The sequence below is a fragment of the Bacillus rossius genome, chromosome 14, assembly GCF_032445375.1.
Source record: "Bacillus rossius redtenbacheri isolate Brsri chromosome 14, Brsri_v3, whole genome shotgun sequence".
Classification (NCBI taxonomy): domain Eukaryota; kingdom Metazoa; phylum Arthropoda; class Insecta; order Phasmatodea; family Bacillidae; genus Bacillus; species Bacillus rossius.
In genome coordinates this window covers 43506960-43533488 of record NC_086341.1, presented here as the reverse complement: position 1 = coordinate 43533488, position 26529 = coordinate 43506960, and positions in this window count along the sequence as shown.

The following is a 26529-nucleotide window of genomic DNA, read 5'->3' as shown; positions in this document are numbered from 1 at the left end:
GTTTGTGTGTTCTTACATATTTTCGGCGTCCTACATAGACGATAGATATTCTAAGAAGATAATTCTATCTTGTGATATGCATGGTTTGCATATTTATTAAAATTTCATCTGTTTCAACCCGTCCATGTGATGTCTTGATGAATGGTTCCTGCCGAAACGACCTACAACATGGGTTGCCGATAACCAACGTCTAGAACGATGATTAACCTGTCTTCGATTCGGTGAGACCGTTCCTATTACTTCAACTTTTCATATGCCGAATGGGTTGGTGGAGGCCTAGTTCCAGAACAACTATAGCCAGCCGTAGTCTAGTAGTCCATTCCAGCATACGCCTCCTAGCTGCAGTCCACGAGGGAACTACCTAGTGGTCCTGAAGAAGAACCCCGAGCTTCTACCGACTGAGAGCTGTGTGATGTACCTCTCCAGTGATGTGTCAACTTTATATATATACTTTAGGAAAATTACCCTATTAAAATATAACATATTTGCGATGTAAACCGGTTTTAGCAAAACACTGGGTTGTTAGTAATCTCACCAACAAACACAAATAGTTAATTATTTAAGGTTGTTTAAGGAATAAACATATTAGTGTCAGATTGGTTATATTATCTAATCTTTCATATATATATATATTCTGTGACACCCATTCTTAAATAAAGAATTCTTAGCGCATATTAGTAATTTATTATTTATACTCCTTACAGTCACAAAGTAAGACACAATGGAAGATTTCATCACAACCTTAAACATATTTTAAATGGAACCCATCTAATTATTCACACAACTCATATATCACTTTCTGTAAATTATCGTTATATTGATGATTAACTATGAAACGTGCTGATTAAGCTACCGGGCAGGCTTAGAGAAATACAGCCGTAGCACCAAGCAAAAGTAAAAAAAAACTTTATTAGCATACAGTCGGAAAGTATGTATGAGATTACACGTTTATGATGATTCCAGCATTTTTAAATGCATGTGCAAAGTTTTAATTAAATCCGCCTTCTTCTGCTAAGCTCTGTAATTTCAATGTAATGGCTAAAATATTCTGTTTTTTTTCTTTTCCATAGCTCGAGGTCTTCTGACAGAGTGCAAACGCTGAACAGGTTGCGAGTTTCTCGCGCGGCCAAACCGGCTCAGAGTTCAGCAGAAACAGAGATGAACGTCTTCAGTAAATCAACACAACACACCATCCGTACCCTGCAGCAGATCTCTAGCTGACTCAATCAACAGGACAAGGGTGTGCGTTTCCGACTTGAAGTACGAGCGAGAGAGTTTTCATTCTGCAGCTTCCATTCTGGTTGTGAAAATTCTCACGGGAATACATATTTCACTTAAGGGGGTGCCTCCCATTTCAGGTTATGATTTTATATTTATATTACTCACTGATCAACTTTTAGACTTTATCAATTGTTAAACTTTCACGAAATGAAAAATATATACAGCGCATACGTTTTGCATAATTAGCTGCAAAAGTTACATTTTTTTAATGTTTTTGGGTTGTACAAATAAGGAGAATAAAATTTATTGCAGAATTGAAACTTTTTAGGTTTAAATGCAATGCCACTGGCTACTTCGTGATGTGGTTTGCATTTCTATCACAAAAACTCATTTCATGTTTCTTAGCTGTCAAAATCGTAAGAAATTTGAGAATTTTGAAATGCCAGGTAAAATGAATTAATATTTTCTGAAAGCTGTTTGACTCCATATTTATATCAAATAATTACTAAAGTAATGATCAATAGTTTTAAATATCCAAAATAAAATTTAAAAAAATTAATTGATCTGTTAAACAACAGTTTCATATGTCACTGGCAAAATAGTTTATTCAACGCATACATATGAATTGTTTCAGTGGTCACTGGCTGTTTGACTTCATATTTAAATTAAATAATTACCAAACTAATCAAATAAAATCAAAATGAAAGAGAAAAATATATATTTAATTTATCAGTTAAAGAAAAGTTTCATTGGTCACTGGAAAAATAGTTTATTCAACGCACACATGAATTGTTTCAATGGTCGCTGGCTGTTCGACGACACATGATTAGGGACCGGAAAAATTCGCGGGTTCAATGACCTGTATGATGAACTCCATAGTTCTACGTACACTCGGTCAAATGTCACCCACTCATTGGCTGCTGTCTTGTGAGACGTCCTAACGTTGCAGCCTGTGATTCGTATAAAGCTTTGGTTGGGTGTTTCTCATTGGCCCAGAGTAGAGACCGGAAAAATTCGCGCGTTCAATGACTTTCAGGATAGACTCCAATATCCTCTACACACTCGGGCAAATGCCACCTGCACATTGGCTGCTGACTTGCGAGTCGTCTCGACTGAGTGGCCTGTGACTCGACACTTCTATGAGTGAGGGTCTCTAAATGGCCCTCAGTCCTCCAGATTAACAGTGAACCAATGGCAGAAGCAGCACTAAGGTATAATTACCTATTTGAATTGTAGCATAACACGAAATGAACCCGCGAATTTTTCAGGTCTTTAGCCCAGAGTCATCCAGGTGATTTGTGAGCCAATATCAGAGGCAGTACTGAGGTATAACTATTTATATTTTATCTTGATGTAAGTTTTTGGACATACGCCATTGCTAAGCACTTTTTCTGTAGAAGAAAACTAAAAACTAATAAATAAATAAATAAATAAATAAAGACAAAAACACAAATTAAGCAAAAATTGCTGTTGTCAACAGAATATAAACACCACAAAATATTCCGTAAAAGGAATATGGTCAACAAACAAAGAAAAACAAAGAAAAATGTACTAAGAGATAGAAAAAAAACACTAATGATGACGACACAAAAATATTGAACCGAAAAAAAATTCAGCACAACAGTTGAAACGAGACAAAAAGACGAAAAGACGAAAAAACGAAAAGACGAAAAAACGAAAAGACGAAACAAACACAATAGTTTTCCAAAACAGAGTAAAACGATTAAAAAAACCAAATGAAGACAGAACAAAAATATTTATATTTTAGCCTATCGCGAAATGAATTAGCGAATTTTTCCGGTCCCTACACATGATATATTCCGTGGGCCACAAGTCTCGCGGATAACGAGACACGAAGGTCGGTTCGCGACCACGGAATGCGGTGTGGAGAATACCGCAAGTCTCGACGAATAGTGCGGTTAGGTTCACATCCCCACCCAACATCGACCCTCTCCAGGATGGGGGGGGGAGGGGGCAGGGATGACATTTTATTCACAGACGAGAGAGACAAACTCCCGATCGTGCAAAGTAGTATAGGATAGCCGGTCCTGAAACACGGGTCCGGGGCGTGGATTGAAGATTGTTTACATTGTGACTTCAGGGCGGCCATCTTGGATGAGTGTAACGGGACACCGCGTAACAGGACAAGTAGGAAATTGACCTTTGACCCTCAAATTTTGCCAAAATTGGACAAAATTTGCCCAAAATTCCTCAAAATTCGCCAAAATTGCCATTTCTGTGAAAACAAATTCCGCCAAAAAATCTCAAAAAATTCCTCAATTCAAAAATCAGGATTTCGAACATCCTCAAAAGTCATTTTGCCCTAGAAAGAAACCTAATTCCTAAAAGAGGCTTAAGCATCCATGTCTAAAGCCTCCGATAAGCCTCTGACGTCATCTAGGATTATGACCGCCATATTGGATGATGACGTCACCGTTGCAGTTTCCGTTACGGCCGCCATCTTTAAAATCTTTATTTATTATACAAATTTTAATGAAATTTTTTTTAAATTTATAAAAAAATTTACTTAATAAAATTTTAATAATTTTTTATAAAAAAACATACTTTTACGACACGGAGTTCAGAGTCCTCGGCTCGAACCCGACGAGTGCAAAAAAAATGATGACCGATCCTTCCCCCACGGAGGATGCTGACATACTGACTCCCACCACTTTTTTTCAAAGCATATATATCGTCAGCTGGTATGACTTCATGTCCGCCATCTTGTCTTCGTCCGCTGGAGATCACCATCTTGTTTTCGTCCGCTAGTGTGTGCTGATACCATGTTAGTATAATTATCTGGTCACCACACCTTTGACCTTGACCTTGAAATTAGACATTGACCTTAAACTTTGACCTTGACCTTGAACTTTGACCTTGAACTTTGACCTTGACCTTGAAATTTTACCTTGACCTAGAAATTTGACCTTGACCTTGCAATTTTACCTTGACCTTGAACAATGACCTTGACCTTGAAATTTATCCTTGACCTTGAAATTTATCCTTGACCTTGAAATTTATCCTTGACCTTGAAATTTGACTTTGTCCTTGAAATTTGACATTGTCCTTGTCGACCATCATGGATCCGACATTTTATGTTCAGTACATGCTACCAGGAGCTACCACCTGCTGGAGTACGCCATCTTGTGTGTGTACTTGTATTATAGAGTACATTTCCATCTGGATAATTTTATTATAACCTGCTACAGTGCAGTAATCATTTAATACGAAGGTGCCCCCCGCCATCTGGAAATTCGGCCGCCATCTTGAAATCATGTAATAATGTAGCTAGAAAAGTGGGAAAAATTCCAAAATTCATTTAATAAATAACTCATTAAATTACATATCGATTCGATCCGCTCCAGTCCTTGGTTCGATCCTCGATCGATGCAATAATGTTTAATTTTATGAAAATAATAATAATTCCAATAAACCATGTTCAACATTCTTAAAGAGACTTTAAATCCTCTACTACCATCATCCTATCTGACATCAAGACCACCATATTGGAAATTCGTAATTGTAATGCTAGAGATTCGGGAAAAAGTTCAAAATTCATTAAATAAATTTGTAATCTATATACTGATTGATTAGATCGACTAAGGTCCTTGGTTCGATCCCTGGCCGATACCAAACAACTTTAATTTTAAAAAAGTACCAGAAAAGTGTAAGGTTCGAGAAATAAAACACCACAAAGTCTTTTACAAACATAATATTTATTACACAATTTCTATCCTACTACAGAATCACTTGCGAAAGCCAGCAATCATATAAACATTTAGCCCTGCATAGACGTGCAACGACTACTTCTTAGCTCCAACAGCTCCAAATGGCTCCAACAGCTCCAACAGCTCCAAAAAGGCTCCAAATTCTCCAAATGCTCCAAAAGGCTCCAAATGCTACAACAGCCTCCAAATGCTCCAAAGGCTCCAAATGCTCAAAATGGCTCCAACAGCTCCAAAAGGCTCCAAATGCTTCAAAGGCTCCAAATGCTACAACAGCCTCTAAATGCTTCAAAAGGCTCCAAATGCTCCAAATGGCTCCAAATGGCTCCAACAGCTCCAAATGACTCCAAATGCTCCAAAAGGCTCCAAATGCTACTACAGCCTCCAAATGCTCCAAAGGCTCCAAATGCTCCAAATGGCTCCAACAGCTCCAAAAGGCTCCAAAAGCTTCAAAAGGCTCCAATTGCTCCAACAGCTCCATCTTCAATTGGTTCCAACTGATTCCAATTACTTTTCTTATCGAACTTGGCATGATTACTAACATGTCTTTATTAGTATACATTTTGACTGGCAGTGGTAACGTATATTACACCTTTAAGTTATAAGTTTTATTTAGAAATCAGATTTCGATAAATGGTAGATACCATCTGGAAAGAAAATATATTAATTTATCTTCAAGTTTATACACATACATTTAATTTAAGCCATTATTGTATGTAGCCAGCTTCCCTCAGTTCTTTGAGTATGAAGGATATTTCTTTAATGTTCGAATAGTTTCCTGCACAAAGCGATCCATGTAGTAGTCGTAGCCTGTCAACCAATATGTTAGGATCTTCCCATGAGGTATAATCAATCTCTTCTGCTGCGTTCATCATCCTTGCATGTTTATAATAAATATTTTTATCTCTGGTGTCTATCGTTTTAACACCAACCACAAGGTCACTTTCGTCATCGTGCCAGTGATTGTCACATGCTTGATCAGGATTATTTATTTTATTACGACGTTTCCATCGTTTTGGTCTCAAACCACCATCACAGTCTTCGCTCTTGCATGCTTTTGGTGCTTCAGCACAGTACTCAATCATGTCAGCCTTAGATGTGTCAGCACAGTCTTCGTTCATGCCAGCTTCTGATGTGTCACCACAGTCTTCAATCATGTCAGCATCACAAACTTGATCAGGATAATTTATTTTATTACGACGTTTCCATTGTTTTGTTCTCAGACCGCCATCACAGTCTTCGATCTTGCCTGCTTTAGGTGCTTCAGTACAGTACTCAATAATGTCAGCCTCAGATGTGTCACCACAATCTTCAATCATGCCAGCTTCAGATGATTCATCAAAGTCTTCGACCTTGTAAGCTTCAGGTGGTTCTCCATCTTTCACATTTTCATGGAGACGACTAGATATTGGAGTAAATAATTTTTCATTTCTAATGTGGTTACAACTTCCTTCGTTTGTTTTAAATTTTAAATTATTATCTTGATCTAGATCAGTAATTTTAGCATTAGCTTTTTCGCCTTCGTTCCTATTCCGCGATGTTGTAGCCCAGTCTTCGTTATCTTTATTCATCTTAATTGTACAGGTCTTGTAATGTCTATCCAAGTAATATCTTCTTCCAAAGGATTTCTGACGCTGACTGCAATGAAATGGTTTTTGACAAGGACCCAAATTACACTCGCTTCTCTCATGTCGTTTAGCATTCTTTCTCAAGGTAAACACCTTGCTACAGTATCTACAGTGATGACGTTTTGATACAGCAACAAAACCCGAATCAGGATTCATATTAGTTACTGAGACTAATGCCAGTTGCAAACTAAGAGTTTTAAATTAGATATATTACTTAAATAGAATTTTTTAATTATTTCATCAGCGAGAATTAATTTATCTCATTCAAATGTACTTGTTGCAAGTAGTTCTGCTTTTCAACAACAGATGTCGCCACACGTTACTTGCAGGTAAATAATATTTAGTTCTTTTATGCGGGATGCGGGATGCTCACTAACGATCGCAAAAGAAGGATGGCTTCGCTAGACTCCAAGTAGAAGGAAGTTCGTCCTTCCTGTTAGTGCTTCTTAGATTTCTCAGAGATTATTATTATTTGACTGAGTAATGATATTTTGTTTTTAATTTCCACATGATAAAAATATTACAAGTGTTGAGTAAGTAGCAGAAATTCACTAATTACATGTAACCTTGAATAAAATGACATGCCTCATTAAGTAAAAAAAAACCTTCATGCAGAGATCAATTTCTTATCTGTAACCAGAATCACTCGCAGAAAACCATAAGATGTCGAGTCAGGAATAATCAGAAGCACTGGAAGAAAACCATCAGATGTCTAGTCAAGAATAATCAGGAGCACACGGAGAAAACCACCATAATATTGTCAAGAATAATCGGAAGCACACGGAGAAAACCATCAAAATATTGACAATAATGATCTGCTACTTACTCAACACTTGTAATATTTTTATCATGTGGAAATTAAAAAAAAATATCATTACTCAGTCAAATAATAATAATCTCTGAGAAATCTAAGAAGCACTAACAGGAAGGACGAACTTCCTTCTACTTGGAGTCTAGCGAAGCCATCCTTCTTTTGCGATCGTTAGTGAGCATCCCGCATCCCGCATAAAAGAACTAAATATTATTTACCTGCAAGTAACGTGTGGCGACATCTGTTGTTGAAAAGCAGAACTACTTGCAACAAGTACCTTTGAATGAGATAAACTAATTCTCGCTGATGAAATAATTAAAAAATTCTATTTAAGTAATATATCTAATTTAAAACTCTTAGTTTGCAACTGGCATTAGTCTCAGTAACTAATATGAATCCTGATTCGGGATTTGTTGCTGTATCAAAACGTCATCACTGTAGATACTGTAGCAAGGTGTTTACCTTGAGAAAGAATGCTAAACGACATGAGAGAAGCGAGTGTAATTTGGGTCCTTGTCAAAAACCATTTCATTGCAGTCAGTGTCAGAAATCCTTTGGTAGAAGATATTACTTGGATAGACATTACAAGACCTGTACAATTAAGATGAATAAAGATAACGAAGACTGGGCTACAACATCGCGGAAGAGGAACGAAGGCGAAAAAGCTAATGCTAAAATTACTGATCTAGATCAAGATAATAATTTAAAATTTAAAACAAACGAAGGAAGTTGTAACCACATTAGAAATGAAAAATTATTTACTCTAATATCTAGTCGTCTCCATGAAAATGTGAAAGATGGAGAACCACCTGAAGCTTACAAGGTCGAAGACTTTGATGAATCATCTGAAGCTGGCATGATTGAAGATTGTGGTGACACATCTGAGGCTGACATGATTGAGTACTGTACCGAAGCACCTAAAGCAGGCAAGATCAAAGACTGTGATGGCGGTCTGAGAACAAAACGATGGAAACGTCGTAATAAAATAAATTATCCTGATCAAGTTTGTGATGCTGACATGATTGAAGACTGTGGTGACACATCAGAAGCTGGCATGAACGAAGACTGTGCTGACACATCTAAGGCTGACATGATTGAGTACTGTGCTGAAGCACCAAAAGCATGCAAGAGCGAAGACTGTGATGGTGGTTTGAGACCAAAACGATGGAAACGTCGTAATAAAATAAATAATCCTGATCAAGCATGTGACAATCACTGGCACGATGACGAAAGTGACCTTGTGGTTGGTGTTAAAACGATAGACACCAGAGATAAAAATATTTATTATAAACATGCAAGGATGATGAACGCAGCAGAAGAGATTGATTATACCTCATGGGAAGATCCTAACATATTGGTTGACAGGCTACGACTACTACATGGATCGCTTTGTGCAGGAAACTATTCGAACATTAAAGAAATATCCTTCATACTCAATGAACTGAGGGAAGCTGGCTACATACAATAATGGCTTAAATTAAATGTATGTGTATAAACTTGAAGATAAATTAATATATTTTCTTTCCAGATGGTATCTACCATTTATCGAAATCTGATTTCTAAATAAAACTTATAACTTAAAGGTGTAATATACGTTACCACTGCCAGTCAAAATGTATACTAATAAAGACATGTTAGTAATCATGCCAAGTTCGATAAGAAAAGTAATTGGAATCAGTTGGAACCAATTGAAGATGGAGCTGTTGGAGCAATTGGAGCCTTTTGAAGCTTTTGGAGCCTTTTGGAGCTGTTGGAGCCATTTGGAGCATTTGGAGCCTTTGGAGCATTTGGAGGCTGTTGTAGCATTTAGAGCCTTTTGGAGTCATTTGGAGCTGTTGGAGCCATTTGGAGCCATTTGGAGCATTTGGAGCCTTTTGAATCATTTAGAGGCTGTTGGAGCATTTGGAGCCTTTTGAAGCAATTGGAGCTGTTGGAGACATTTGGAGCCATTTCGAGCATTTCGAGCCTTTTGAAGCATTTGGAGGCTATTGTAGCATTTGGAGCCTTTGAAGCAATTGGAGCCTTTTGGAGCTGTTGGAGCCATTTTGAGCATTTGGAGCATTTGGATCATTTGGAGCCTTTTTGGAGCTATTGGAGCTGTTGGAGCCATTTGGAGCTGTTGGAGCTAAGAAGTAGTCGTTGCACAACTATGCAGGGCTAAATGTTTATATGATTGCTGGCTTTCGCAAGTGATTCTGTAGTAGGATAGAAATTGTGTAATAAATATTATGTTTGTAAAAGACTTTGTGGTGTTTTATTTCTCGAACCTTACACTTTTCTGGTACTTTTTTAAAATTAAAGTTGTTTGGTATCGGCCAGGGATCGAACCAAGGACCTTAGTCGATCTAATCAATCAGTATATAGATTACAAATTTATTTAATGAATTTTGAACTTTTTCCCGAATCTCTAGCATTACAATTACGAATTTCCAATATGGTGGTCTTGATGTCTGATAGGATGATGGTAGTAGAGGATTTAAAGTCTCTTTAAGAATGTTGAACATGGTTTATTGGAATTATTATTATTTTCATAAAATTAAACATTACTGCATCGATCGAGGATCGAACCAAGGACTGGAGCGGATCGAATCGATATGTAAGTTAATGAGTGATTTATTTAATGAATTTTGGAATTTTTCCCGCTTTTCTAGCTACATTATTACATGATTTCAAGATGGCGGCCGATTTTCAAGATGGCGGCCGATTTTCAAGATGGCGGGGGCACCTCCGTAATAAATGTTTACTGCACTGTAGCGGGTTAGAATAAAATTATCCAGATGGAAATGTACTCTATACCTAATACAAGTACACACACAAGATGGCGTACTCCAGCAGGTGGTAGGTAGCTCCTGGTAGCATGTACTGAACATAAAATGTCGGATCCATGATGGTCGACAAGGACAATGTCAAATTTCAAGGACAAAGTCAATTTTCAAGGTCAAGGTCAATTTTCAAATTCGGGGTCAAATTTCCAGGTCAAGGTCATTGTTCAAGGTCAAGGTAAAATTTCAAGGTCAAGGTAAAATTTCAAGGTCAAGGTCAAAGTTCGAGGTCAAGGTAAAAGTTCAAGGTCAAGGTCAAATTTCAAGGTCAAGGTCAAAGGTGTGGTGACCAGATAATTATACTAACATGGTATCAGCACACACTAGCGGACGAAAACAAGATGGTGATCTCCAGCGGACGAAGACAAGATGGCGGACATGAAGTCATACCAGCTGACGATATATATGCTTTGAAAAAAAGTGGTGGGAGTCAGTATGTCAGCATCGTCCGTGGGGGAAGGATCGGTCATCATTTTTTTGCACTCGTCGGGATCGAGCCGAGGACTCTGAACTCCGTGTCGTAAAAGTATGTTTTTATAAAAAATTTATTACAATTTTATTAAGTGAATTTTTTTATAAATTTTGAAAAAAATTTCATTAAAATCGGATAATAAATAATGAATTTAAAGATGGCGGCCGTAACGGAAACTGCAACGGTGACGTCATCATCCAATATGGCGGTCATAATCCTAGATGATGTCAGAGGCTTATCGGAGGCTTTAGACATGGATGCTTAAGTCACTTTTAGGAATTAGGGTTCTTTCTAGGGCAAAATGACTTTTGAGGATTTTCGAAATCCTGATTTTTGAATTGAGGAATTTTTTGAGATTTTTTGGCGGAATTGTTTTCACAGATTTGGCAATTTTGGCGAATTTTGAGGAATTTTGGGCAAGTTTTTCCCAATTTTGAGGGTCAAAGGTCAATGTCCTACTTGTGCCGTTACGCGGTGTCCCGTTACACTCATCCAAGATGGCCGCCGTGACGTCACAATGTAAACAATCTTCAATCCACGCCCCGGACCCGTGTTTCAGGACCGGCTATCCTATACTACTGAGCAACTTAGTTTTTTTTTGTTCATTGTAAATAATATTAAAAATTCGGGAATACTTTTATTTTGTGATAGAAAAATTCCCCGCCGCCATATTTTTCGTTTGCAGTGTGTCCGTGAATGTTTATTTTGGACAACTAACTCATGATAACTAATGGTCAATTAGGTTAGGTTAGCTACATTATAAATACTTTAAAACATTGTGGACGGTTGATTTGGTTAGTATAGCTACATTACAGATACTGTGAAATCATGTAAACGGTTTCCTAGCCCTGGATAGCTACATATTAAAAAGTTATTTGCTAAGCAACCATAACATGTTTTTACAGTATTTTTAATGTAGCTATACTTACCTAATATAACCAACCATCCACAATGTTTTAAAGTATTTATAATTACTTCTTGCTAATTTTAAGAATGACATCTTATAAGTTAAAACCGCGCATTTGGAGAATAAATGCCCGCGAATTTTTTTTTTCACCCAAATAAATACTCCTGTTGTGGTACGGAAAAAAAAGCGAGCATGAACTTCGGGGAACTTCGGGTGTGGCTCTCTCGTCTGTGAAATGAAGGATTCCCGGCAGGGATGACCAACCTGTAGGCTCGGGGCCACTTTTCGTCCCGCCCAAGACGTGAATCAGCTCGCTACACCCCTGACCACAGATAAACTTCTCCACTGCCGGTAAAAAAAACAACTGAAACAGAACAAATTATGCTTGCCTCGTTCCGACGCATGTCACGAGCGAAACCCAACACGTTCAAGCAACAAGCTCGAACGATAAAGAAAACAAATATTTTCAAAACTCGTTCCAACGATAAAAAAAAAACCAAACTATGACATACACGCTCAATATCAACCCTGTCCACTCCATTGGGCGTTGCAATTTTCTTTACGCTCTATGAGTCACCGCCTCGAATAACCCTATCGGCTATAAAGAAATTTCACTTAAAATTATGTATACATTATATTCATGAAAATATTTATTTAGTATATGTTATTACTAATTTTTATTGTTATGGATGACAGCTCTGATTTTAAATTGCATTATGGTCGGTTGCTTGTTATTATGTTATATCACAGATCAATAAGGGAATTAGAATAAATATGGAAAAACAAAAATCAAGGGGAAAGGGGGTAAGAACAATTTATGATGTCGATCTAACAAAAATTTGTCGTTTAAAATTTTATGTTCCTTACCATTTAAATGTTTATTTAAGATGTTTTATTTTTGCTGGTTACACTTTATGTCATATTAAACCTCAGTAACGACAAAAAAAGACGAATATGCAAAAAAAATAGAAAATAAGTCAAAATCAGCCGATGTCTACTGCCACGTGCTTTGACAGCACATAATTAAGTTGGGGGGAAAAAATTACAGTACAGGCGAAAACAGTTGGCTGACAACGACGAGACATTTGCAACAAGAATAGTAAATACAGACAACACATGGACAAACATAATAACCCAACAATGAAATTAAACAGATTAAGTCGACTACAATAAAAAAACAGACGAAAAAGCGAACCCAGCGATGAGATAAAACAGAAATAATGTTACTTATTACAATTCAACCAGCAAACTAAATGAAAAGAAAAGAATTTGAATGATTTAATTTAATAAATCCCAAAAGCATCCTAACAAACCAAGTCTTGACCTTTTATTTAAGCTCATAACCAAACGATCTTCCAGCACCTTGTAAGCCATTCAGGGGCTATACACTCTCTCGTGCACCTCTGTGAATTCTTTTTGACCAGTTCGTTTCCAGCTATTTCGTGTAATTCAGATTTACATTTCAAAGTGTTTCCTAATTTTGAGAAGGAACATAAATAACTTTCACAGGACACGAGGGAGGGGCGTTACAATCTGGACACCGCAACGACGCCACCACAGACACACAGCGGGAAAGAACCACTGAAGAAACGTGTTCAAGGGTTGGACCAGGGGGCGCTACTGAATGGGCGGAATATGGCACTGAAAAAAATAACTGTGCGGTTTTAAAATGCCAGCATCAAAAATTGAGTTTTAAATCTAAAGAAAACAGAAATCTGATAAACATAATGACTTAAATGCAGACATTATTAGTTCAGAATTTGTGAAATGGTGTAGGCCTATTAACGGAGTGACGTATTGTGTATAGTTGCAAAATATTACATTTTGGAAGAAAAAAAATGTAGACAGTGTTGAATTATCTTGGTAGGAATGAAATAAGCATGGATACTATGTACACAACGTGTGTAATATTTTTTTTTTGCAATTGAAACTGAAGTTATGTTCCAAAACTCATGCTTTGCGGCTATGCAGTTATTAAGTTTCGAAACAAAAGACAAAACACTTTAACATAAGGTTTTGGTTGTTCGGTTTTGGAAAATATATAATTTGAAACATTTGTGGTGAACATTCATAACAACGAATGACCATAACAAAACAAAACAAAACAAAAAAAAAAAAAGGTAACCAACATTTTCTTTTGAAACCTTAAGGCCCCCGCCCACCCGGGCACACACGCGGTGCGCAGAGCTTCAGGAAAAACAACGCGATTTCAAAACTACTCAACACATCCGAGTGGGGGTCTGCTTACGAAAAGCATTTAAGAGGCCCGCCTCGTCAGGGGTGTATGTGTTAGTGAGACGGGATGATAAGCGCGACGTTCGCTGGTTTCCAAAGAGAAGACGAAGAGAGTAAGTTGTCGCGGGCTGGACGCCCCTGACGCGTGTTTGGGGGGGGGGGGGGGGGGACCGTGTAAACAAACAGGGCGCCGCAGGGGTCGAGACAGCTACATCGACACCGGCAGGCGAACGCGCGGTTATTATTTATTTATTTATCGTCTTTATTGGTGGCGAAGTTAAGGCGGTACGCCTTTTCTTACAGTTAACCACTATCCTGCAATTACATCAAATAGTGCAATATTAAAAATTAAGCATGATATAAGCAGATTTTGACTAAATATAAAGAGAACGAATTAAAATTTTAACTTAATGTTCAAATATTAACTATTACTAGAGACCTGTAAAATTCGCGATTCCAAATCCCTAAAGGATAGACTGCATGCTCCTCTATGCACTCGTGCAAAATACATCTGCTGATTGGTTACCGAATCGTAACACCTGTCGACTGGAATGATAGTGATTCGCTAATTATTCTGTTAAAGATTTTTCATTGGCCCAGAGTCCTTCAGATAAACTGCGGCCCAATCACTGAAGCAAAATAATGTCAAAAGTATTTGGACTCTATCCTATCGCGAAATGAATCCGCGAATTTTACAGGTCTCTAACTATTACAAATGATTCAACCATAACTAATTTAAAGTAATTAAAAATTAAGCATGGACATGCATAAAAAAGGAAAGTGATTAAACATACATACAGTTCGTCGGACGAAGCAAAAAGCGACGCAACGACAGCCACTTGTTTGCGACCACGCCGCTCACGTGACACGGCCGCCAGTCGGAAAACAACAACAAACACCCCGAAATGTGTATGAAGAAGGGAGGGGGGGGGGAGGAGCATATGCCAGAGTCTTAGTATCAAAAAAACGTAATTATTATTTTTTTGACGTGATAACGTCTTATAAACCGATGAACGCCGGCTGCCCCCCCAAAAAATATATTGTCTCGTTCCGCCCGAGCCGAGCGTGCAAGAACCCCGGCCAACCACCGTGCGAGAAAATCTTCTATAATATCAAACAGGTTAAGGCGGGCTTTTTAAAAGCAACAATTTAAAAAAAAATTGATATGACGTTATCACGTAAAATTATCGTCCGTACACCGACTATACAGACTACCCCCTTTTTTTTCCCAGTCTTCTGTTTAGTCTCCGCGGATGCAGGATACGTCCCCACTGATTTTGCTCTCACCGGATTTGAACTGAGGAGCAGGGCCGCCGAGAGGGGGGGGGCAAAAGGGGCAAATGCCCAGGGGCCCGGTAGCCTTAGGGGCCCGGGCGCCCGGCTGGGAAGTGGAAAATAAATGGCTGGAAAAACATATTCCCCCTGCTATTAAAACATCTTGTAATATATATATATATATATATATATATATATATATATATATATATATAAAATTGTTTTGTGTGTTCCTAAAACTACAGTGATTAACCAATAACCTAACCGAGCAGTAGGTACTTGTAACATTCAGTTCACACCAAAATACTTGCGTAGTAGCAGAAATGGGATCGTTACAGGGTCGTCGAAACAGGGGGGGGGGGGGCAGCAGGGGCGAGTCGCCCCCGTGCTGTTATGCATGGGGGGGGGGGGGGGGGCGAGAGTAGCATTTCGCCCCCCTCCTTTTCCCGGAATAAATGTTTGGTCCTAGTAGTATTTTTCCCAACCAGTAGTTACAAACGTTGCATTGGTCATCACATTGATTAGAAAATCAAATTTATGATTGTCAATATACTGTAAAATGATTGCAAATTCCTATATGGTATTTTATTTAAATTGTACTACATCTACTGTCAGAGTGGTATTTAATACATACTACGTCATCAAATTCTTGGAATGGTATATTTAATATTTTGGTTCGGAAACTCATTAAATAGCACAATTTTGCATCTAAAATTCCAAATTTTTCCGGTGGAGGGCCCCCCGACCTCCCACTCTATGACTGAGGTAAGTGTGATACCTCTGTTCGTCCCCCCCCCCCCCCCAACTAATGAAAACGTTCCAACGTCCCTGGAACGTTATAAATAATTAATATGTATTACAAATTTTTTAATGTAATCAATGTGATTCTGTGTGTTTGATGTTTTCGAAGTAATAAAATTGATTATTACTTTACATTATTTTAATAATATTTACATTCAGAATAATTAATTATACTTATGTATTTTAAACACTCATATAATAATGCAATTTCTGATTAACATTTAAGATTTTTTTTTTTAGCAATATATACATCAAAATTAATTATTATTTGTATTTTGATGGGATTAACAATGTAAAAGTGCACTGAGATAATACATGCAAATGCTCTCTTTTTTTTTGCGTAACAAGGAAATCGTTATGTATGTTCAAATGAAGGATGCAATTTTACGATACCATATATATTTATGGTATAGGCCTACGTAGTAGTGGTATGAAAAAAAAAAAAAAAAAAGGAAGGGGGCCTACTACCCCAGCTGCCCAGGGGCCCACAAATTCTCTCAGCGGCCCTGCTGAGGAGTCTAATGAGTTAAGGCGTTTTTAAATAAAAATTTTTTTTAAAATTATATTTAATACTTTTTTCTTCTAATTCTAAAAGTTTTTCCAAAATTTTTAAATAATAATTTCGGATTTTCAAAAAGGTGGACATGCTGTAATAATCCAAGATGGTTGACTGTCGGTTGGGGTCAAATGTCTTTAGCGGCTAACTGGAGGATTCTTGGTCCGGAAATTTAAGCATATTTTAGTATTTTTTTCATATTTTTAAGTCAAAAATATTTTTGAGACATTTAGAATTTCAAATTTTTGAATTTTTTTTATGGGGTTTTCCCCTTCAAAATTTAAAATTTTCATTTTTCAGAAATTTTGAAATTTTTTTTGGCATTAGATTTTCCTAAAAACTGGAAATTTTGGCTCATTTTGGACAAATTTTTGGCATATTGCGAGTCTTTTTTTTTTCAGGCAAATTTTATTGGCAAGGTTTAAGTTCAAGGTCGAATTTCAAGGCCATCCAAATAGACCGCCGTGAAGTCACAATATAAGATAACGGGCCGGCACTAGGCAGCTCGCACCTGCATCAACCGCCTGACCGGTCAGTGTACTCTCCTACTTCACTTCTCTGCATTCTTATTGGCCTGTGCTCGGGAGTAGCATGGTTTCTTCACCCCCCCCCCCCCCCACATCCCCCGTCATCCAACGTAAACCCGTTTTCGCCTGGGCATTTTGCGATTAATGGCTGCAAAAAAAAACAAAAACAAGTATCTTTATATTTTATTTCTTTCAACTAGCACCACTCGGTGATCACTCCCGAGCACAACTTTTATCACTTCCGGAGTTACAGCTCTAATTGGCTGCAATTACTCTCCCCCCACCACCGCTAATTACGTCATCACTGCAAATGATAACCGGGTGTGTGTCATTGCTAGAGACCTGAAAAACTCGCGGAATCATTTCGCGATAGGCTAGAATCAAAATACGTTTGCCTTTTTACCGCATCAGTGATTGGGCCACAGTTTATCTAAATGACACTCGGCCAATGAAGAACTTTTAACAAAAGAAGTATCGAATCACTAGCGTCCCAGTTAACAGGTGTCACGAGTCAGTAGCCAATGAGCAGATGTCATTTTCCCGCGTGCGTAGAGGATCATGGAGTCTATCCTACAGGTCATTGAAATCGCGAATTTTTCCGGTCTCTAGTCATTACATAACGACCACGACCACAAGTCTGCTCTACTCAGGTATATTTGCTTCAACTATTGTCTCTGTAGCTGTCACAGTTTACGAGATTTAAACCGTGTCGAATCCTCAGCCGAAATGAATCCCAACCCGAGATAAAGGCTTTCGTATATTCCTGTCGGAAATTCGTGTCAAAATTAAAAACAATTTGAACTGATTCGATGGTGTGCCTACTAAAAGGTTTAATGATTTTTTTTTGCCCTTCAACCTTTGTTTTTTCAACCCCGTGCAGGAATAGTTTGTCTTATAAAAATATTTCAAATAAAAGTTTTACATAAAATTTTTAAGATTTACAAAAAAAATTGAATGGATTCGATGGTGTACATACAAAGGAAGTTATGAATTTTTTTTGTCCTCCTCAAACCCTTGGTTTTTCCACCCTTTGCAGTTATTGTTGGTCATATCAAAACATTTATTCATACAATAATGTTGGGTGTTACTCCTTCGAGTTATAATACGTTCTAACGGATACGATATTCATAATATTATGGGAGATATAGCGATTTTTCAGTTTTTCTAAAACCTTCCCCTTTTTTCTAAATTCATAGACAGATTATGCGTTTAACGAACTGGACCGAGATTTTCATTACTATATTTTATGTATCAGTTCGGAAGTATTTTGTGTAAAATTACGGCAGTTATCATGTCCACAATAGGTTTTGTGGTCTATGGACCATGAAACAAAAATTTTTTCCAAAGTTTTCCAGAAAACGCACTATGGTAACGGCTACAACAGGTAGTCTTTCTTGAAATCTACCTAATTGTTAACAATAAAATATAGAGATAGAACAGCGTTCGTCATACAGTAGAGAAACAACAAATTAGCATTCATATTTATTTCATGCAATGAAAAAAAAAAGGATTTCATGATGACAATTTGTGTGGTTGATATTATATATTGAATTGGCTCAGTGAGGTTAAGGTTAGTTTGCAGGACTTTTTACAAACTAATTACAGTGGTTTGCGCAAAAATCAAATATACATACACACACACTAGTGTATAAATATATGTCCGAACGCAGGTTCAATTCTCGGGATTGTAATTGTGCGGTCAATGAACGATCGCTAACTGACGTCACGGCGGCCATCTTGAGTTATGATGTAACCATTACTTTTTTCGTTACGGTCGCCATTTTACTTTGACGTTTAACCTTTGATTTGACATTAATATTTGACAATGACCTTGACTTTTATCCTCAACCGCGATCTTGGTTTATAAAGTCACAGCTACCATCTTGTTGTCGCCTTCTGGAGGCCGCCATCTTGGATCTGACAACACAGCAACTTTTTTCGATACTGGCGTCATGTCCGCCATATTGTTTTCGTCTGCTGGATGCATCATCCTGGATGACTTCACGGCCACCATATTGTTTTTTTTTTGTTCTGCTGGAGGCCGCCATCTTTATTTCTGCTGTTTGTTCCTAGACGGCACCAACATCTCTCTGTCACATCCACTTAGGGTCGATGCTCCATTAACTACCAGTGTTTTTATGACTCTTATCTACATACAAAAAAATATAAAAATTTATTTTTTTATACTAAATACAGTTACGCGAAGTGATTCAAACCATGGCAACTCGGCCGTCTGAATTGTACCGCACGGCCAACGATACATTAACCAGACTGAGAATTGAATAAGGTATAAAAAAAAAATATTCGTGCTTGTACATATCTTTTTTTAATTCGAAGGCAGCAATCTGTTAGTGTTATCTTGGTCGTTCATCGGTTATCTTCGGCTCCGTGTGTTTTTCAGCTCAGAGTTTAATAAAAATTACTGTGAAAGTAACGTGTTTGAGAAAAAAAACACCACAAATTTTTATGAACAAAAAAATACTACGTAAATTCTAGATACTAGCACAAAAACAATTAAATTACTGGCGTGTCTCGATTTATAGTCGTCCTTAAGAGCCAAGCGAGTGTTTTTTCATGCTTAGGTATTTTTTTTTTCAGGGCAGCTCCACATGGCAATCGAAAACAACTTTTTTCACACAGCATAGAATTTCCAGATTCATTAAAATTGCAGTGATATATTTCACGACGCCTTGCACTGAACATACATGCGAACGTCTTGCCACATAACTCACGTTTATTACCCCAGTTGAATGCGCACCCAGTCCGCCACAATTCTTAATGTACTATTTTTTTTTTCAGTCTTACGTAGCGAGTGGTTACAACACCTATTGCACGGATATTTAAAACTTTTAGGGTTATCGTTACAATCGTGTTTCACATACTCGCGAATTATCAATTTTTTCGATACCGTCACACTAGACACATTTGGACGATGTAACGCCGTCAGTTGTTGCTTCATTGGTTATCGATTTCACAGCTTCTGACGACACTGCACGCGTTAAAAAAAAAAAAAAAAAACTCCTATAGTGCTGTCGTCGACGAAGATACACATTCAGTTGGAATCTGTGGAGTTGTCAGTTTCGTTTCCGCAGGAAACATCAGATGGTGCTGTTGGTATTGCTGTTGGTATTGCTGCAGTCAGGATGTCTGTTGGAGTTGACACTGCTTTTGTTGTAGGTGATACGTCAGACTGGGTCTACAGAACCGCCAATCGATGATTGCACAGATTACATCGAGGTCTTACAATTTTTTGACGCGACAACGTCTAATAAATCGATGAACGACGGCCGCACGCACGAAAAAGTGTCCCGTTACGCACATTGTTCCGTTACGCTGTGTCCCGTTACGCTCATTGTACGCTTGCGCCGCATCTATCTCTCTTCCACTCAATTGGCTTATGCGTCCGAGGAGAAGAAAGACAGCGGCAGCACACAACTTACATCCACACGTGAACTGTTTCGTCGACTGTTTATAAAGTGAAGTGAAAAGTTAATGTGGTTTTCATTGCTTATTACAACAACAATTTCGGCAATAAAGGTTAATTATTCTTGCATTTAAAAAATCTGATTACGAGTATAATTTCAAGTATTTATTCTTTTATTATTAAAATAAAAATTATTCAAATTTATTCATAAAAGTATGCAATCATTTCATCAGTGTTTTCTTATGACGTTGTCACGTTAAACTATCGTCCGTAAACCGACTTTACAGACAAACTATTTTTTTTTAAAGTTCAAGTAAGGATTAACACTGTTGAATAACTGTCAGGAGAGAGTCTGTAATCACTCTTCTACAAACAAAGAAAAGCTGAGAGTCACGCCCAAGACAAACTAGTTACATAGCCTATTCATATGCAACAGTAATGTGGACCTTTGTACCTGATCAAATTTCAGTTTGTATGTTTACAATAACTGAATTGACTGTCAAATAGTCACGATATTGGTATGAGACCTCACATTGTGTTCGCATTGTGATGAACTATCGACTTGTTCAGTGGACAGATCCAGTATTCGTGAGGTCTGACGTGCCGTGCTAGCATGAATGTTTTTGTCACAGAATTTACAAACAGGTTCTTGCTTGCACTTAACTGTCTCAGTGCAGATACCATAATGTCGAATAGGTAGATACCGGAAAAATTCGCGGATTCATTTCGTGATAGGCTGAAATTCAAACATGTGTACAATTCTGCTGGTTCTGCTATTGGCTCGCAGTTTAACTGGAGCTCTCTGGGCCAATGAGAGACTATCGACCAAAGAAGCGTCGAATCACAAGCTACCTAGTGGAGACGCCTCACAATTTAGTACCCAATGAACACGCGTGTTTACTTGAGAAATGCAGAGGATAATGGAGGCTATCCTGGAGATCATTGAATCCGCGAATTTTTCCGGTCCCTACGAATAGGCTATCTACTCGTGAAATACGTTGACCACGTTTGATGCACTGAAACAGTATTATTTTTTTGTGCATCATTCGGGCATCCACTTCTTTCATCCCTGCGAGCGTTTGAAGTTGTAGTGAATGACGTGACGCATTAATTTTTGACGTGATAACGTCTTATAAATCGATCAACGCCGGCTGCACGCACTAAAAAGCATGACTTATTGTCACATTCCGCCTGAGCCGAACGTGCAAGAGCCGGCCAACCACCGTGCGAGAAAATCTTCTATAATATCAAACAGGTTAAGGAGGGCTTTTTTAACTAATTGTTTGTGATTATAAGTATTTAAACAAATTATTTTAATTAAATTTGCAAAAACTGTAAATAATATTTGAAAATTAAAAAAAGTATGCAATTTTTCATCAATGTTTTCTTATGACGTTATAATGTAAAATTATCGTCCGTAAACCGACTTTATAGACAAAACCCTCCCCCCCCTTTTTTTTGTTACTCTGGTGCGTCAAATATGCCAATGAAAGTCCGTAGCACATTTTTTTTTCTCCGAGTAAACTGACAACACTGGCAAAACTTCAACTTACGGTACATCGCCTGTGGGTCTAGAAGTTAGCGTCATTGAAGATGAATACTATCCAAGATGACACCATACAAGTTGGTGGCCGTTTCATCATCCAGGATGGCGAACATACACCAACACCATGCCGTTAATCAGGACTTCGGACCTACCGAACTATACTCATCAACATTATTAGCATAGTAACTAAACTACGAGTGTTTTAATATCCTCTAAAAAAAATCGTCCTTGAACCGTATCAGTTAACAAATAGTTTTTTTTATTCTTAAGCTACAAAGTCTACAGAAAGATGAATAACTTAATGAATCTATACTAATAACAAAACTGTTCGAGGTTAAAAGTCTGTACATTGGAAGAATCGAAAAATATTTGAAATGGTAATTTTAAATTATTGAGAACACAAATATATAATTATTAAAATATTGTTAATTTATATCTATTTGTCTATTTGTTCCAACATCAATTGCAAACTACTTGACGGAATTTAATGGATTATTTTTATTAGAAAGGTATTTAACTAACCTAAAAACTAGGCTAATATAATTGCAGAATTCCACCCCTAAGGGGTTGTAAAGTGGTAAATGTCGTTTTAAGATAATTAATTATGTCTCTGAATCTAATCAGGTACAAAAATGATAAACATACGAAAAATACCAACCACTATGTTACACTTTTGTGAAATACATACCCTAAGGAGTAAAAAGGGGTAAATGTGGTTTAAGGCTTACTAATGTCTCCGAATTCGAGCATAATAAAATATGTTGGGGACCAATACTAAACATATAAAAACTACTAACCACAATTTTAACAATCAATTTTCATCATTTTGCTAATCAAGATCAAGTCTTAACCTAACGACCAAAATGTTTGGCTCATTCCACGACGTGTAATCAATCTAATCAATCTCTTCTGGTGCTATCACTTTTATTTAATTTTGTTATTACAATTTCTTAAAATCTCCGAGTCTTCATCGCTATCATCAGCCTCATTCTCATAATCAACGGTATCATACCAGCAAATATCATAATTTCCATGAGCAGTACCATTTCCTAGTATTTTTATCGCATCGTCTTTACATTTTTGCTGTCAGCGATTTATCACAGTCTTCGAAAGCGTTTCACATTTTTCTGTATTGTTCTCGGTTTACGGCAACGTTGAAGTGCATTCTTGTTTTCTATCAAAGCCAATTTCGAAAGCGTTCTTATATCAGTTGCCGAAACGTCTTGATGCCTCACATGCATTGCAACTACTTACCTACCAATTGAAGCACCAGTACGGACAAGTTGCATGTCGCAGCCAATGAGCAACCGGATCTCGAAGAGACGGGCTGTCTCGTGAGAGAGCCATCGTTCGTAGGAAACCAATTGACGTAGCTCGATGCAGAGGTAATTGTTCCATACTGCGTGTCCAGGTATTTTTAAGACCAAACTTTAAAATTAGGAAAATAATTGGTTGTGTTTGTGATGCTCAGCTGCAGAATTACCAAAACATATATGTATCATCTAGAAAGTCTGTATAAAACATTTGAGGAACATTTGCTCCCGGAAGCAATTGTTCTGCGTAACGTATCAAAATGCATCTAATAGTGAGATATTAAAAAGTAAATAAATAAAACAAGTCGATGAATGTGTTTGTAATGCTAATGTAACGTTTCTAAGCTGCAGAATTACCGAAATATATTTTATTTTTAAACTATGATTTTGAAAATTAGATATAAACAGAATTCGCAATAAGAAACAATACCACTATTTTCAAATAACTGGATCTTCGTAAAAAAAACTACGCCGTATTTGGACTTCCAAAAAAAAAAAGTAAACATGCACAGTAGTATATAATAGGGGCTCCGGAAACTGGCGCTGGCACGTGGATTGTGATTGTCGGTCCGCCATCTTGGATTGTGACGTCACGGCGGCCACCTTGGATGACCATGACCATGACCTTGACCTTGACCCAGGCGGCCATCATGTATAAGCGTAACGGGACACAGAGTAACGGGACACATAGTAACGGGACACAGAGTAACGGGACAAGTAGATCACGGCGGCCATCTTGGATCCGCCATCTTTAAATCGAGCGCCCCACTCATTATGATGACATTTTCGTCACGACTGCCATATTGATTTTTTTCTGTTCCACTGAAGGCCGCCACCTTGGATACCGTCGACATTGTTTCTGCTGTTTGTTCCTAGATATCGCCAGCGTCGCTCTTGATTTTTTTCTGTTCCACTGAAGGCCGCCACCTTGGATACCGTCGACATTGTTTCTGCTGTTTGTTCCTAGATATCGCCAGCGTCGCTCTTGATTTTTTTCTGTTCCACTGAAGGCCGCCACCTTGGATACCGTCGACATTGTTTCTGCTGTTTGTTCCTAGATATCGCCAGCGTCGCTCTTGATTTTTTTCTGTTCCACTGAAGGCCGCCACCTTGGATACCGTCGACATTGTTTCTGCTGTTTGTTCCTAGATATCGCCAGCGTCGCTCTTGATTTTTTTCTGTTCCACTGAAGGCCGCCACCTTGGATACCATCGACATTGTTTCTGCTGTTTGTTCCTAGATATCGCCAGCGTCGCTCTTGATTTTTTTCTGTTCCACTGAAGGCCGCCACCTTGGATACCGTCGACATTGTTTCTGCTGTTTGTTCCTAGATAGCGACAGCGTCGCTCTTGATTTTTTTTCTGTTCCACTGGAGGCCGCCATCTTGGATACCATCGACTTTGTTTCTGCTGTTTGTTCCTAGAGAGCGCTAACGTCGCTCTGTCACATCACATAAGGTCGATGTTCCATTACCTATCAGAGCTATCATGGTCCTTATCGACATATTAATTTATATATTTTTTTAAATGCAAAATACATTGGAAGCGCTGTGATTCGAACCAGCTCAGCTCTGATCTCTAGGTTGGAAAACATACGCCATTAACCGCTCGGCCATCGAGACATTTACCACACTGAGAATTAAATAAGGTAGGCTATGTACAAAAATAACATGCATATCAGGACTTGAATTTTTTTTTTAATTTTAAGTAATAATAGCACTTCCTGTTCGAGACAGAACCACCATCTTGTATTAAGTCGTAACTGTTGCAATTATCGTTACGCCCGCAATCATTAAAATCCGCAATTTTTATGTTAGAAAATCGGGAAAAATTTTAAAAATCATAAAAAAATTAAATAATCAAATTAAATAATAAAAAGCTTAAAAAACACTGTTGCAGTTATCGTTACGGTCGACATCTTGTATTATATAAATGTTGCATGTTTCGTTACGCCAGTCATCTTGGTTGAGTACTATGCCATCGTTACACTTTATGTTAAGACCGTCATATTGGATCCTATTAATGTTGCAATTACCGTTAAAGTAACCATCTTGAATTTAGACGCCATCTTGGAAATCAGTAATATTTATGTTAGAAAATCGGGAAAAATTCAAAAATTCATCAAAAAATTAACTTATTAGAATTATGATTGATTAGATCGATTTCCGTCCTTGGTTCCAAACCACTAAGAGCAAAAAAAACCATCCGATCCTTCCTCCACAGAAGCCACCTACAGACTGACCTATCTCCACCAATAACAAGGTATTTACCATCAGCTGGTATGATATCATGACCGCCATCTTGTCCTCGTCCGCTGGAGACCACCATCTTGTTTTCGTCAGCTAGAGTGTGCAGGCGACATGTTAGTATAATTTTCTGTTCACCATACCTTTAACCTCGACTGTTGGCATTGAACTTTGTCATTGACCTTGAACTTTGTCATTGACATTGAACTTTACCTTGACCTTGAAATTTGACCTTGACCTTGAAATTGACCTTGTCATTGAACTTGAACTTTGGCCTTGACCTTGAAATTTGACCTTGACCTTGAACTTGATCACATTGTTTATTTAAGTAAGAGCTACGTGACTTCCAGACGGCAAACAGGTTTCTTTTATGTGTAGTTCTAAAATAGGAGCTAGGTCAAGCTAGCCATAGAGCAGCACAAAAATCAGTCCTCTAAGCCAACGAGCCAAGACTGGGTCCTCTGGGTGAAATATCCCATGACCACTGGAGTGAACCCTGGGTCAAATCCCCAGCACTCTACTTTGGACGACCTGTCCAACCCTCCCTTACTGGCAGTGTGAAATCTATCAGCAGTCATGGAAGGTCGAACCGCTCAATTGTAATTTACCCCTTTTTAGATTTTGTTTAATATATTTTTATTGCGATATATATTATTAAATAATTTTTAATTCGAGTGCGAAGAGTAGTTAATTAATTTTTTTGATTGCAGAAAACTTTTGAATAACAGATATTGAATTAATTATATTAAAAACATCAGAATTGTTGAGGGTGAAATCCCTAAAGGCAAAATATACAAGGCAGTCATCACTCCATTAGATTAAATATTTAAAACGTACATTATGTTTCTTACTCATTACATTAACTTTAATTAGAGGTATAATCAAAGCTATTATTAATAATATTTTTAAATTCATTTAAAGTATTTTTACCCTTTTCAAATTTATTAATGTGGTTGATCGTTTTGGGTCTCGAACACAGTCTAGCTTGGGAAAAAAAAAACCTCGTAGGTCTCTCTGCTCC